Consider the following 12,795-nt stretch of genomic DNA (forward strand, 5'->3'; position numbering starts at 1 on the left):
AGCAGCCCTTCAGATGTGCTCTCCGGGGGAGTTCCTGTACACTGTAAAAATGCCTGGGGTGGTGTGGCTGGACTGCCAGATGCTTGAGGATGGAGCATCCATATTGGTTTTGGGGCGTTTACCATTCGGAGGAGGAGAGGTGCAGCTCTTTCCGCTTAACTTCAAGTAGGGAACGGGGGTGGAATGGGGGATGATGGATTTTGGTTGGGTGGATGGGGGGTGGGTGGGTAATACTTATAACTTGTTATTTAGCTGACGCTTTTAATCTAAAGCGACTTGCAGTCGGTTAGACTAAGCAGGGGACAATTGCCCCTGGAGCAATGTGGGGTTAAGGGCCTTGCTCGAGGGCCCAACAGCTGGGCGGATCTCATGGTGGCTACACGCGGGGCTTGAACGACCAACCTTCCGGGTCCCAGTCATGCACCTCCGCCAGGAGGCTCCTGGCTGAACTCTCTCTCGGCCCCATGTGATCCAGTGCATCACCACACTTCTGTAAACTGTGAACTTTATGGGCCGGGGCGCGGGAGGGGGGGGGGGGGGGCTGTCAGCGGGGGGGGGGGATTTACGAGCTGGCGATGCTTGTGGATTTACCGCGTCTGAAAAGCCCCATTTTTTTTGCTCGGGTCAGAGTAACCCCCCGCCCCCCCGCTCCCCCCGCCCCAGTACAGGCCCCCGTCCTTTGGTCTAACCGCCCGGCGGTTTCTGCAGCCTCTTTCCAGAGAGATGAACTCAAACAAGTGCTCCTGTTTTTCTGCACTTCTCCTGACTTTACACGCTCCGCAGCCAGTGACCTGATGGGAAAAGTCATCACAAGAAAACGAGAGAGAGAGAGAGCTGACGAGAGGCGCCGGAGAATGGACACGCAAAACAGAGATAGCTGAATAAAAACCCTAGAAAGGTGAACAATACGGGGGACCTTTAATTCTCTCTCAAACATTCGTATTGTTGTTATTATAATTATTATTATTATTACAAATTCGTGAGCACAGTTGCATCAGTGTGGTGGTACAGAAAGCCCGGCCTTAGGTGCCTGAAGCGGAGGAGGTTGGGGGGCCTGGCTCAGTGGGCTGTAGGATTGCCTGGCAGACAGAGATGCTAATTCCATTTTCTTTCCAAATGAGACAAAGTGGTGGATTTTTTTTTTTTTTTTGATCTGCCGCTGCGGCGTTGGCCCCTGCTGACCTGACGGCGGGGCTCATCGGGAGTCAAGAGGCCTGGAGTAGACAGCTTTTACTCATTTGAATCACTTAATAATGAGAACCATCGCAGTTAACTTGAACCGCTGAACTGTACAAAAGGCCTTACCGGTCCAATTAGCCGCTGTGTGCTTTGCAGATTTCACAAAGGCCAGGAGTCTAACTGCCATAATTATGTATTTATTCTTTCAACGTTCATGTTCGACTGCCCAGTGTTTGATACAATTTCCGAAATGAAAAAAGAAAAAAAAACGCTTTGCGCCGGGCGCTGTAAGATCCGTCGCGGAGGGGGGACTCCAGTGGCGTTTCGCGCAATTAGCCGGCTAAATGTGTCTCGCCGTCAAACGATCATAGCGCGCGGCCAACGTCTGACCGGCAGAATAATTTGTGAGGACAGTGCGGCTGAAGATATTTTTCATGGGGACTTAGCCTCTAATGAGTAAGGATGTTTTCTTTTTTTAAAATACGCATTTTTATAGACCGTAATGCTAATGAAGTTGCGCTGCCTCCAACACACCAGTGAAATGAACAGAATATGTATTTGATGCCCAATATATGGCAGCTGAGGCGAGAAGCCTTGAATTATGGAGGAAGATATTGACTCCAGTTATTCCAGCTGTGTTCTAACCCACTGTGTTGACTTAGACTGACCGGCACAGCGATCTGAGCTTGGATATTTTCCTAGGGGCCCTTGTCTGGGTAATTAACTGTCAGGGAGAATACCTAATCGTGTGACAATCCTTGGCTTTCACGTCTACTCTCCTGAAACAATTTCACTGGTCGGAGAGAATACCCTCACAGCTATTTTGTCTTGACCTGAACGACTTAAGTTCTGACTTAAGCCTGATTAATACTTCGTCACACATACGTTGTATGACAAACGAGTGTCGTATGACGAAAATGTCGAGTGACGTGCCGGTAGAATTTTGTTATGTTGCGGACATCGTCACACTTTTTCACGCAATGTTTATTCGAGAAGATCGGCCAGATGGAACGCCGAAAGTCATCGTCGTGGACACGTCCTGTTTTCAAAAAATGTAAACAAACCGCCAGGAGTTCGGCTATCGGGAGTCGTCAAACTGTCGAGAGTTCGACGTCTCGTTACCATAGAGACGATAGACACCCTCACCGCGGCGTGACACTTGTCGCAAGGGTTGTGCAACGAAGTATAAATTGGGTTTTTTCCTTCAAATTGAGCACCACCGTATATACTGTATGTACTCACGAGACCTATCCATTGTGACATCACACGACCAATCAGAAGGTGCTTGCGCAGCGCCCTCATCCCTATTGGCTAATATTGTTTGTGTCCCGCATTGTAATGATAACACGGACTCTCTGTTCCTCTGATTGGCCAGTGCTTCCTAAATCGGTCATTCAAATACTTCCCCCTGTCTTATTGCCACAATTAAAGTTCTGTTGCTAATCCGTTTGACCCAGTAGCAACTTCTTCAGGATCGTTCAAAAACAGAGAGAGGCGGGAAAGTTATGTTTACTGACCGCTGCTATGAACCTAATTTCATTAGTTTTGCATGACTCGTAAGGCGATTTTAGCAGAAACACCGATAGCAGCATATCTTCCCTCCTCTGTTTTGAGCCTGCAGTCGAGCGCTCTTTGCTCTGCGAGCATGTGGTTGGAGCCAGCAGAGATGTTCTTGAATAGTTCTTTGACACCAAACTAGGTGAACTTTACCTGTTTCAAAATCTCTCGCTCAATTTCATCATTGTGTGCACATATGGGACTATGGAAGCAATGCTGTGGTCTAAACTGAAGAAGAAGAAGACGAAGAAGAAGAAGAAGAAGAAAAAAAACACCAGTTGAAAGACAAAAGTAAAGTAAAAAGTAGAAAAGTAAACTTACGAGGCATTTCTATGAGAAAATGGAACACTGTGAGAGGGCTTGGACAATTCTCGTTAATTTTCCAACATTTATTGATCAAATTTGGCAAATATATTTAGTGTAAATTTCTATATCCGGGCCAAAATAACATACTTTATTGTTACAAAAGAAAATATTGACTGGCTTTCATAAAGCCCCCTTTGCCACAATGCTACCCTCTGTTCTATACTGAACTGTAGAAAAAAAAACCTAAAACAACAACAATGTTGGCACCAGAGGAAATGCCATTTGATTCCTTCCTTCTTCGCGGGAACTTGTTTCTTCAGGTCAGCACTGTTTTATCTAAGTTTGCGGAGAAAGTTCTGAGAGGCCATCGGTGCTTCTGAAACCGCCAGCTCTTCAGAGCGGAGCGGTATGCCGCCTCTATCTCTCTCCCCTCTCTCTCTCTCTCTCTCTCTCTCTCCCTCTCTCTCTCCGAGAGCAAACTTTCCCGAGTTTACATTGCCTGCACCTGACCCCGGTTTGGGATGGGTGGGCCAAATTTAGTTTGGAGGGCTGCCACCTTGGGAGTAGGAAGGCAGGGTCATTAATCAAGGGCTTTTCTCCCTCTCCCAGGATCCAGGTCAGGGAAGGAGCAACTGCCAGAGGATAAAAAAAAAAAAAATCTCCCCCCCCCCCCCAACCCGCCCGCTCACACAACCGCTCCGCGTTTCATTCCGCTCTGCGCTCCGGCCGCATTCATCAGCCACTATTCCGGGTGGCGGCGAAGCCAGCGGGCGCCCTGACAGCCAGGCAGAGCGAGCCGATGCCAGAGAGCCCGCCTGCATCACTCAAAAGGCCCTCCGGTTTAAACCGGAGCCGTCCCATCGCACACAAAAAAAAAAGAAAAAAAAGAGGCCCTCTCCGTGAGGTTTTTCACCCCCCCCCCCCCCCCCCTCTTCCCCACCGCCTCCCTGTGTCAGGCTGGGAGGGATCCAAACAGTCCTGGCCTGGATTCACCCACCCACTTAGTCTGAGTGTGTGCGGCTGGGTTCGGGTGGGGGAGACGGATAGCGGCGGTGGCTACGGCGGGCAGCGTGACGGAGATAAACACGTCAGCGAGAACCGCTCGGTGAGGTCGAACAGCCGGGCGTGACCCGGGGCAGGCGGCCCCGTCACACAGTTAAGAAACGTATCGTTTCATCATGGAGAGCCTGTAAGGGTGTCCAATCCTATCTGAAATAGGGCAGTTTTTTGCATGCAGGTTTCTGTTTTAGTCCAGCTCTAGGACAACTGATTCTACTTATTAAAGTTTTGATTGAAGACCGTGGTCAGATAAATAGTTGAATCCGGTGTCATATTGCTAGGCTGGCTAACCCAAAAACCTGCACCCACACTGGGTCTTTTCTGATAACATTGGACACTCCTGTTCTATAAACTGAGTTCCTGGGTCCAGTTTAAACAAGACGTGATTACCGAGAAAGCATACCTCATTCAACAGCTAGAGCAGAGCTGCCCAACCCTGTTCTTTGAGATCTATCATCCTGTAGGTTTTCACTCCAACCCTAAGAAAGCACACCTCATTCACCAGCTAGAGCAGGGCTGCCCAAAGCTTTTCTAATGGCCTCCAACCCTAACAAAACACACCTCATCCAACACCTAGAGCAGGGCTGCCCAAAGCTCTTCTAATGGCCTCCAACCCTAACAAAACGCACCTCATCCAACAGCTAGAGATCTTGTTGAGTTGCTAATAAGTGGAATCAGACTGAGGGTTGAAATGAAAACCTGCAAGATGGTAAATCTCCAGGAACAGGGTTGGGAACCACTGGTCTATAGGCTGAATATCAGGTAGGTCTGTAAGTTCAATATCAGGTAGGCCTGTCAGGTGAATATCAGGTAGATCTATTAGGTGTGTATCATGTGGGTTTGTAAGATGATGCGTTTCTGGAGAACCATGGTGACTGCTGTAGAATCCGGACTGTTTCCCGAGCAGAAGAACGCTCCAGTCAGTGCCTGCGCAGACCTGCCGTCCTGGCGGACCGCATCACCTGGGTCTCCAACACGCAGGTGCCACCCCTGATCGCCATGGCTACCCCGTCTGAATATATTGATTAATTTATGAATAAAACATGGCGCGCCGGGCGTCTCTGAACACGTTTAAAAGCATGCTGGGAACAGCTGCCTCACTCATCCTGTCCCATCAGCACTGGCTTTTTCAGAGCGAATGAGAGATTAGCATTTCAGAGCCAGATAAACTATTTACCCCCACTGTTAAATATGGGCATGTAGGCTGCGCGTATGTATTAAATGCTACGTACGTAGACGCTTCTGGTGAAACATTTTTTTCAAATGGATAATTTTCCACAAAGTCCCTGGCAGAATCGCTCCAGGTTTCTCCATCAACAGGCAAATTCTTATGATTCTCTCTCGTGCTCTGCTCCCCCAGTTAAGAGGAGGTTGAATAGGGTTAGGATTAAAGAGTTAGTTGTTGGTCAACTGGTGGAGTAACTGACTACAGTATAACAGCTGGTTGACCAGTCAAGCAGGTTGAAAACAGCTTAAACCAGCTTGGCCAGTTTAGGCTGGTTTTAGATGGAATGTTCTGCAGGGAACTATAATGCTAGCACTTGCACATTAATTAAATTAATATTTTCCTTTTCGCAGAAATTGCACAACCTTTTCCAGGGATGCTTTTGGCCGCAGCAGATGTTGACATGGAGGCACCTGACACGCATGCAGCTAATTGTGTTTGTTCCAGAGTGTGTGTGTGTGTGTGTGTGTGTGTGTGTGCACACGTCATGCCCTGTCAGATCTTCACCCTAGGTCAAACAGGAAGGAGATTCGATGGTCAGACGCAAAAACACAGTTTTGTTTTTTATCCAGGACGCCGCCGGGTAATCGGCTCTTTGCGGCAGTCTGTCACGCGCCGGGCGTTAAGCTGATGTCAAAACAGCGACTCCGCGTGTATGATTACATTTCTTCACATTTACATTTTTGTCATTTAGCAGATGCTTTTAATCCAAAGCGATTTACAAGAGCATAGGCTCTTCAACAAGTTAAAACTCCAAATCAAATCCATAAATAGCAAAGCATGCATGAAGAGCTGCTCTAAACAAAAAGACAATAGTCATTTTCGTTTAGAACAGTTGAACATGAGGACTAAGCTAGTCTGAAAAGGTGTGTTTTTAGTCTATGTCCAAATATGAGGAGGGATTCTACTGTCCTGGTAGTGGTAGGCAAGTCATTCCACCGCTGGCAGGTTTGTACTGAAAGAGGAAGTCATCAAAACGTACAACGACTTTGTCTCAACCGCTCCTGTGACTATCATAGCATTGAACCGCGTTGTTAAATAAATATCACTCAACGCATGGACACGGAAGATAGCATGATAGCATACAAACAGTGCTTTTTTGTTGTTGTTTGTCACTCATTAATGCAGGGCAAGGTGACCTTTTTTTTTTTTTTCCAAGGTACACTGTCTGTCACTGTCAGGGCGAATTTATTTTATTTTTTTATGCGAAGAAGAACATTGCTAGGCAACCGACGTTATTCGCCGCGTGCCATCATTAGCCGAAGCGCGACCTCGCGATTTCAAGAAACGTTCGCGAAAGCTTTAAATATTACGCTCCCCATGCCATCAGAGTGAAAGTGCGTGTGATATCAGTCACTCAAACAGAGCTTAATATAGCGCCAATGACAAAGACCTGTCATCGAGGTCGCCAACAGAGGCCATGTAACACGCATGTAAACACTCAATACTGCGTGAGTCTGATCAAGACTGATGACTCTGACAGGGCTGAACGCTCGACCAGCCATCCGATTGGCCTGTTGCGTTCTTAAAAAAAAAAAAAAAACCTAGGACAACCTTCTAATATTTAAAAAAACAACAGACAGACAACGATAAATAAATATTTATATACACTCACTGAGCACTTTATTAGGCAGACCTGTACACCACATTTTTAAATGCTCTTGGTTAATGTAACTGTATATGCTTACAGCCGTACTGTATGACATTGTCACTGACGTGTTACTTCTTAGCATTCCACTCAATTGACAATGATAATTAGAAACAGAAGTTACTTATGAAAAGTACCATCAATATCTCCAAGGTGATGACATCATAGTGGAGTTGCATCATGTTGTTGGAGACCTTTCTCCCTGAGGAAGTTTGCTTATCTGGTTTTTAATGCTGTTATCCCCGGTATCATAAACACTGGGTACCTGGGTACCTAATACCTTTTATCTATGTTATCACCAATCACTAGAAAACCAGATTTCTTAATGTTGAACGTTAAACGACCATTAATATTCCAATTAATAATGAAGGCATTAAGGTGTATTTAACGGATCTCTTTTTTGAGCGCACAAATTAATGGACCATAAAGGGATCTTTTAAGGGGTACTTAATTGAAATGCCGGGGGTTGGTATGGTTTCAGGGGTAAAGTAATGTATAATTAATAATAATATTAATGTATCATTAATGTCATTTTAAGGGGTTTGTATTTCATAGTGTATATTACTGTTGGCACTGCCTCATGTTTGTATTTGCATGTCATTCAGATGATTTTGGAAATGAAAACATGCCAGAAAAACTCTCCTGTAACGGTATACTTTTTGCAGCTGGACTTACACGTGCTTGATAGATTACCTTTGCTTCCTAATTTTGACTTTGATTTGAAATACCTGCCAGTGTGACAGTCAAGGTGTCATTCTCAGTTAAGCTGCAACGAAACACTCATTTGGAAATCCAGGCACCGGTGTGCGTTTTTGGTTTAATTGAGATGGATTTCCTGCTGCCTTTCTATATACTACAGGCAAAATAAACTATGTTGAAAATAAAATTAAAATACAATTAAAATTAAATACAATTAAATCAATATGATTCAGGAAGACACACCAGAGGTCGAGATCCTCACTGATATTTACAGTATTCGCACACACGCATAGGCACATGCACACACACACACACGTAAACATATACACACACACACACACACACAGATACACATAGGCACATGCATACATATGCCCACATGAGCACACACACAGATACACATAGGCACATGCATACATATGCCCACATGAGCACACACACATACGCATAGAACTGCACACGTACACACACGCACATTACATTAAACATTTACAAAAAAAAAATTCACAGTATTTTTTTACACTACCTTGCATTCAACCCTTACCTGTCTATGACACATGAGTTACATCACACACAGAACATCCAGGTGAAAACACACATACACACCAGGGCCCTTTTGCTAACTAAATAAATGATATGAATGAGCGGGTAAATATCCCCCGTCTCATAAAACAAATACGAGCCGGGCCGAGTTCACCTTTCTCCCCAAAAACACACCGTCCATATGCCTGTGATTTCAGCCTCCCGCACGCACGCACGCACGCACGCACATGCACAAACTCACAGATACACACACACATACACACATACACATACACACATACACATGCATGCATGCACATACACACATACACACACACACACATACACACACATATACACACATGCACACACACACACACTCACACACTCACACATACACATACACACAGAGGCACACACACACACATACACACCACACACAAACACACACATGCACAAACTCACACATACACACACATGCACAAACTCACACATACACACACACATACACACATACACACACAGGCACACACACACACACACGCATGCACAAACTCACAGATACACACACACATACACACATACGCACACAGGCACACACACATATACACATGCACACACACGCACACACGCACACACACACACACACACACACTCTGAACTTCAGTGCTCTAATGTCCTAATGGCTTAAGCATGCCTCCAGGGCCAGCCTCATTAATCATGTCTGGTGATTGACAGGTGACAGGGCCGGACTGGCGGGTTGTTTTCCGCCGGACAGGAAGCTCTCAGCCGCGCACGCCGGCCCTCTGACCGTAACGTAAACTGCTCTGAAAGGTTTAGTCTGGACACCAGATCCCCGGGCCGGGCTGGTTTATTTTTCCCTCGTATGGCGGTGGAGCCTGGACCGTGTGCGGAGAGAGGTCTTAAAGAAAACACTCAGACCCCCGCGGCTCGCTGCGAGGCCATGATGTCATCTGTCCCGGCCTGCTTTCAGAGAAGGGCATCATGGGAAGGCGGATAGAAGCAAACACGTGTCCTGGGACATTTGCTTGAATAATGCATCGTTTTTTTTTTTCGGTTTGTTATACTGTACACCAGCGTTCTGCGACCCTGGTCCCGGAGAGCTGCAGGGTGTGCCGGTTTTTGTTTTCACCTGAAGATCAGCACCCTGTTGAGACCCAGGTAACCAGGTGAGTTACAGTTTTTTACAATCGTTTTCACACTTGTCTCAATACCATGTCCACTTTTTCGAAACTCTTCACACAGTGTGCTTTTGAAACACGCACTTGAGCACATCAGTTAACCTTTGGAGCAAAATGCACTTCAACCACCAAAACACTTCATATTTCACCCAAAAGTGACTCATGCTGCCATAACTATAGCATATGCTTTCTCCCATAAGACTACTTTGTCACTCAATGTTCAATGAACTGCAAAACACAAACAACTTGGAGCATTGCTAAATACATATATTATGTGTTTCCCTTTCCTCTATTTTTGCATCCACAAATATTTCAAGCCAAGCAGCTAAAGAAACTTTTGATCTGTTGGTTTGCCTCTCACAATAGATGTCATGACTGAGTGTGGTAAATTTACAGTAAACTGTAAATGAATGAATGTTTTACTATATTGGAAACCCAGAATAACATTTTTTACTGTGTAATGTAAAACAATATATGATAAAGAAACAAATCACAAAAGCAACAGTATTCTTCAGAGGGTTTACAGTATTTTGACATTTGTTCTCACAGTGCAATATACTGTAATTCAGAAAAGAAAAATAAAATACAATCAATTACTCAAAATACATTACAATCAATAACAAAAATCTCTTATCTTATCTCTTGCTATACACCGAGGAAAACATCTTTTTGCGTGCCTTATCCAGCCCTGGATGTGTTCCACTGTTATGTCCATACACCCAGCAGCCATTGCATCTAGAAGTGTTTATGTGGGTGGTGGTCCTAAACCTTCACATATACCTTCATAAACTTCATATTGGTACCTGAGTTCCTTGACACCCTCAGAGTTCCTGTCAAAGGGGACAGTGTACAACTGTTTCATCCTGATCTGATGTTTCTGTAGCACTCTTGAAATGGTTGTAGTGCTTACACTCTCAATGTTTGGAAATATGTTCTTGTCTGCGATTATGTTGTTGCGTATTTCTCTTAGCCTGATACTGTTGTTGACAATGACCATCCCAACTATTGTATCCTCCTGTTGAGGTGTAAACATTCTTCCCCTTCCCCCTGTGTGACTGTGTGAGGTAACCGCTGGGTCCTGTAGTGAGTCAAAGACAAATGTGCACTGATACATCTGCTTTTTCTGGAGACTTCTCAAATCACAGTACTGCTGTAATATACACATCAATTGAACTCCTTCAGTCAGAATGCTGTAAATACTGTATAGTACCTGTTGGTTTGCCTGAAAATCTTCACTATTGAAGCCACTGTGGATCTAGGCAAGTTTGGTTGAACCCTCAACCTGATTCCCTCAGGGACAGACCATGATTTACCACATGATCAATGACTGTGGCTCTGATTTCATCAGACACTACTGTTCTTGCTCTTCCACGATGTCTTCTTCCTCTACCTCTGGCTGCATCCATTTTCCCCACCAAAGCTAAAGAATGCAAATGCCAATCCAAAGGTGGCCCCTTTTATATAGGTATAAGTGGTAAGGGGGTACAATCAACAAACACCTGGGTAGGTTGTTCACTGAAATGACAGCCAGGTGTTTCAACAGTACATATACAGCAGTAATAGTGGAAAAATCTCTTCAGTGACAACTACATCTATATTTACCCTATATACATGCACATTTCAATGCAAGTATGATCACTTTTGTATCGATGGTAACAAGGCTGCAAACAAAAAAAATGAATAAACTGAATAAACTTTCTGCTCAAATCAGAATGATCTGTCTTATGCATTTCAAGCATATAGTTTCATTTTTCTGCCAAAATGCAGCATATTTCCTTCCACAATGATCAGAATTGTATTGGGTTTTGAACTGAAAGTTAACTGTTTTGAACAGAGTATCTAAATGTCTGCAAAATTTGCTGTATTTGTACAAACATTTGCTGGTAGTGAACACTGACTGAGAGAGGTATTCATGAATTTTGGAAGAAGTGGTGATTGAATGCCTTTAGTATGAATGCAATGCAAAAATATCCACAGTTTAGTTCACATAGTCTAATGATATGGTGAATGTGTTAAGTGTTTTGAAAAAGTGGACATGGTATTGAGACAAGAGTGAAAACGATTGTAAAAAACTGTAACTGTGTAATTGACTGCTCTGATGAATTATGTGCAGACAAAACAAATCAGAGCAGATGAGCAGGTCATGTAGCTCCAGGCCCAGAGTTGGAGACACTCTTAGAAAAAAACTGTTCCGAAAGGGTTCTTTGGCTTGATTCCACATGGGAACCCTTTTTGGTTCTTTCTGGAACCTTCTGTCACAGGTGTGAAGTGCGAGAGCACCTAGATGGGCCCTGGAGGGTTGGTGGTGTGGCCACAGTAAGTATTAAACCGTGTATTCACTGACATATCCATGCATGCAGCGGTTGAGCAAGGCCCTTAACCTCACCTTACTTCAGGAGGGATTGTCTAATCAACTGTACGTTGATGTTTTTTGGATAAAAACATCAGCTAAATTACTGTAATTTACGTTACATGTGATACCATGATTAGCGTGGTCAGTCGGTCTATGTGCATATCACCGTTGGGCCAAAAAACTGACCCATAGTACCAACTGGTACCATAGAAAACAATAAATGGAAATAAATAAATAAATGTCCCAAGATGGAAATAATAAGACATTTCTGTGTTCTTAATCACAGTATGACGGGGTCTGGAGGGGCCACACGTGCACGAGGGCGGCCTTCGACCACATCCAGCGGGGGGAGGAAGAAAAGCCATGAAAAGAATTGTTCAAATTCCTAACGTTACTCAAATTGTAATTGCTCTATTAATCCCGCCATTAGGCTCCTGGTGAACACACACTTCCTGCTGTCCCCGGCCCTGCAGTAATGCGCCCCGACCTCGGCTTCGATCGCGAAGGTGTAGATGTTAATAATCCTCGGTATTCGTCATTTCTTCCCTTTTTGCATCTCCTGATGAGAAAAGAGCCCCCCCCCCCCGCCCGCTCAACCCCCCGGTTCTCAAAGGATGCAATTTTCAGCTTCTTCCGTTCTAACACACACTTCCCGAAAATTGCCTCGGGGCCCCTGTACGACTCGGAATATGTGAGTGTCACTCTCTCCGTTCCCGCGCCGTGTGTTTCCCCATTCAGTCCCGCCCCCGGCCGCCCCGTTCCCGAAGAATGGCCTGCCGCAGACGCTGGCTAGCTCCGCGCTGACTCGGAGGCTAAGGAAACAAGGTGTTCAAGGTATGAAATCCGCATTCATTCACGGTCCAACTCCGGTCCGAGAGTGGATAGCATTTCAGATTTCAGCACGTTTAATATGCCGACGTTCTGTTGTACTCGTACATTTTTAGAATCAAAAGCAGCAAATCCTTCTAGGAAAATGCCACAGAAATGTAACTTTTTTGAAAGGGTTGCTATATCTCTCATGTACCAAACCTCCACCAAGACAGGT

This window comes from Conger conger, chromosome 2, assembly GCF_963514075.1.
Source record: "Conger conger chromosome 2, fConCon1.1, whole genome shotgun sequence".
Classification (NCBI taxonomy): Eukaryota; Metazoa; Chordata; class Actinopteri; order Anguilliformes; family Congridae; genus Conger; species Conger conger.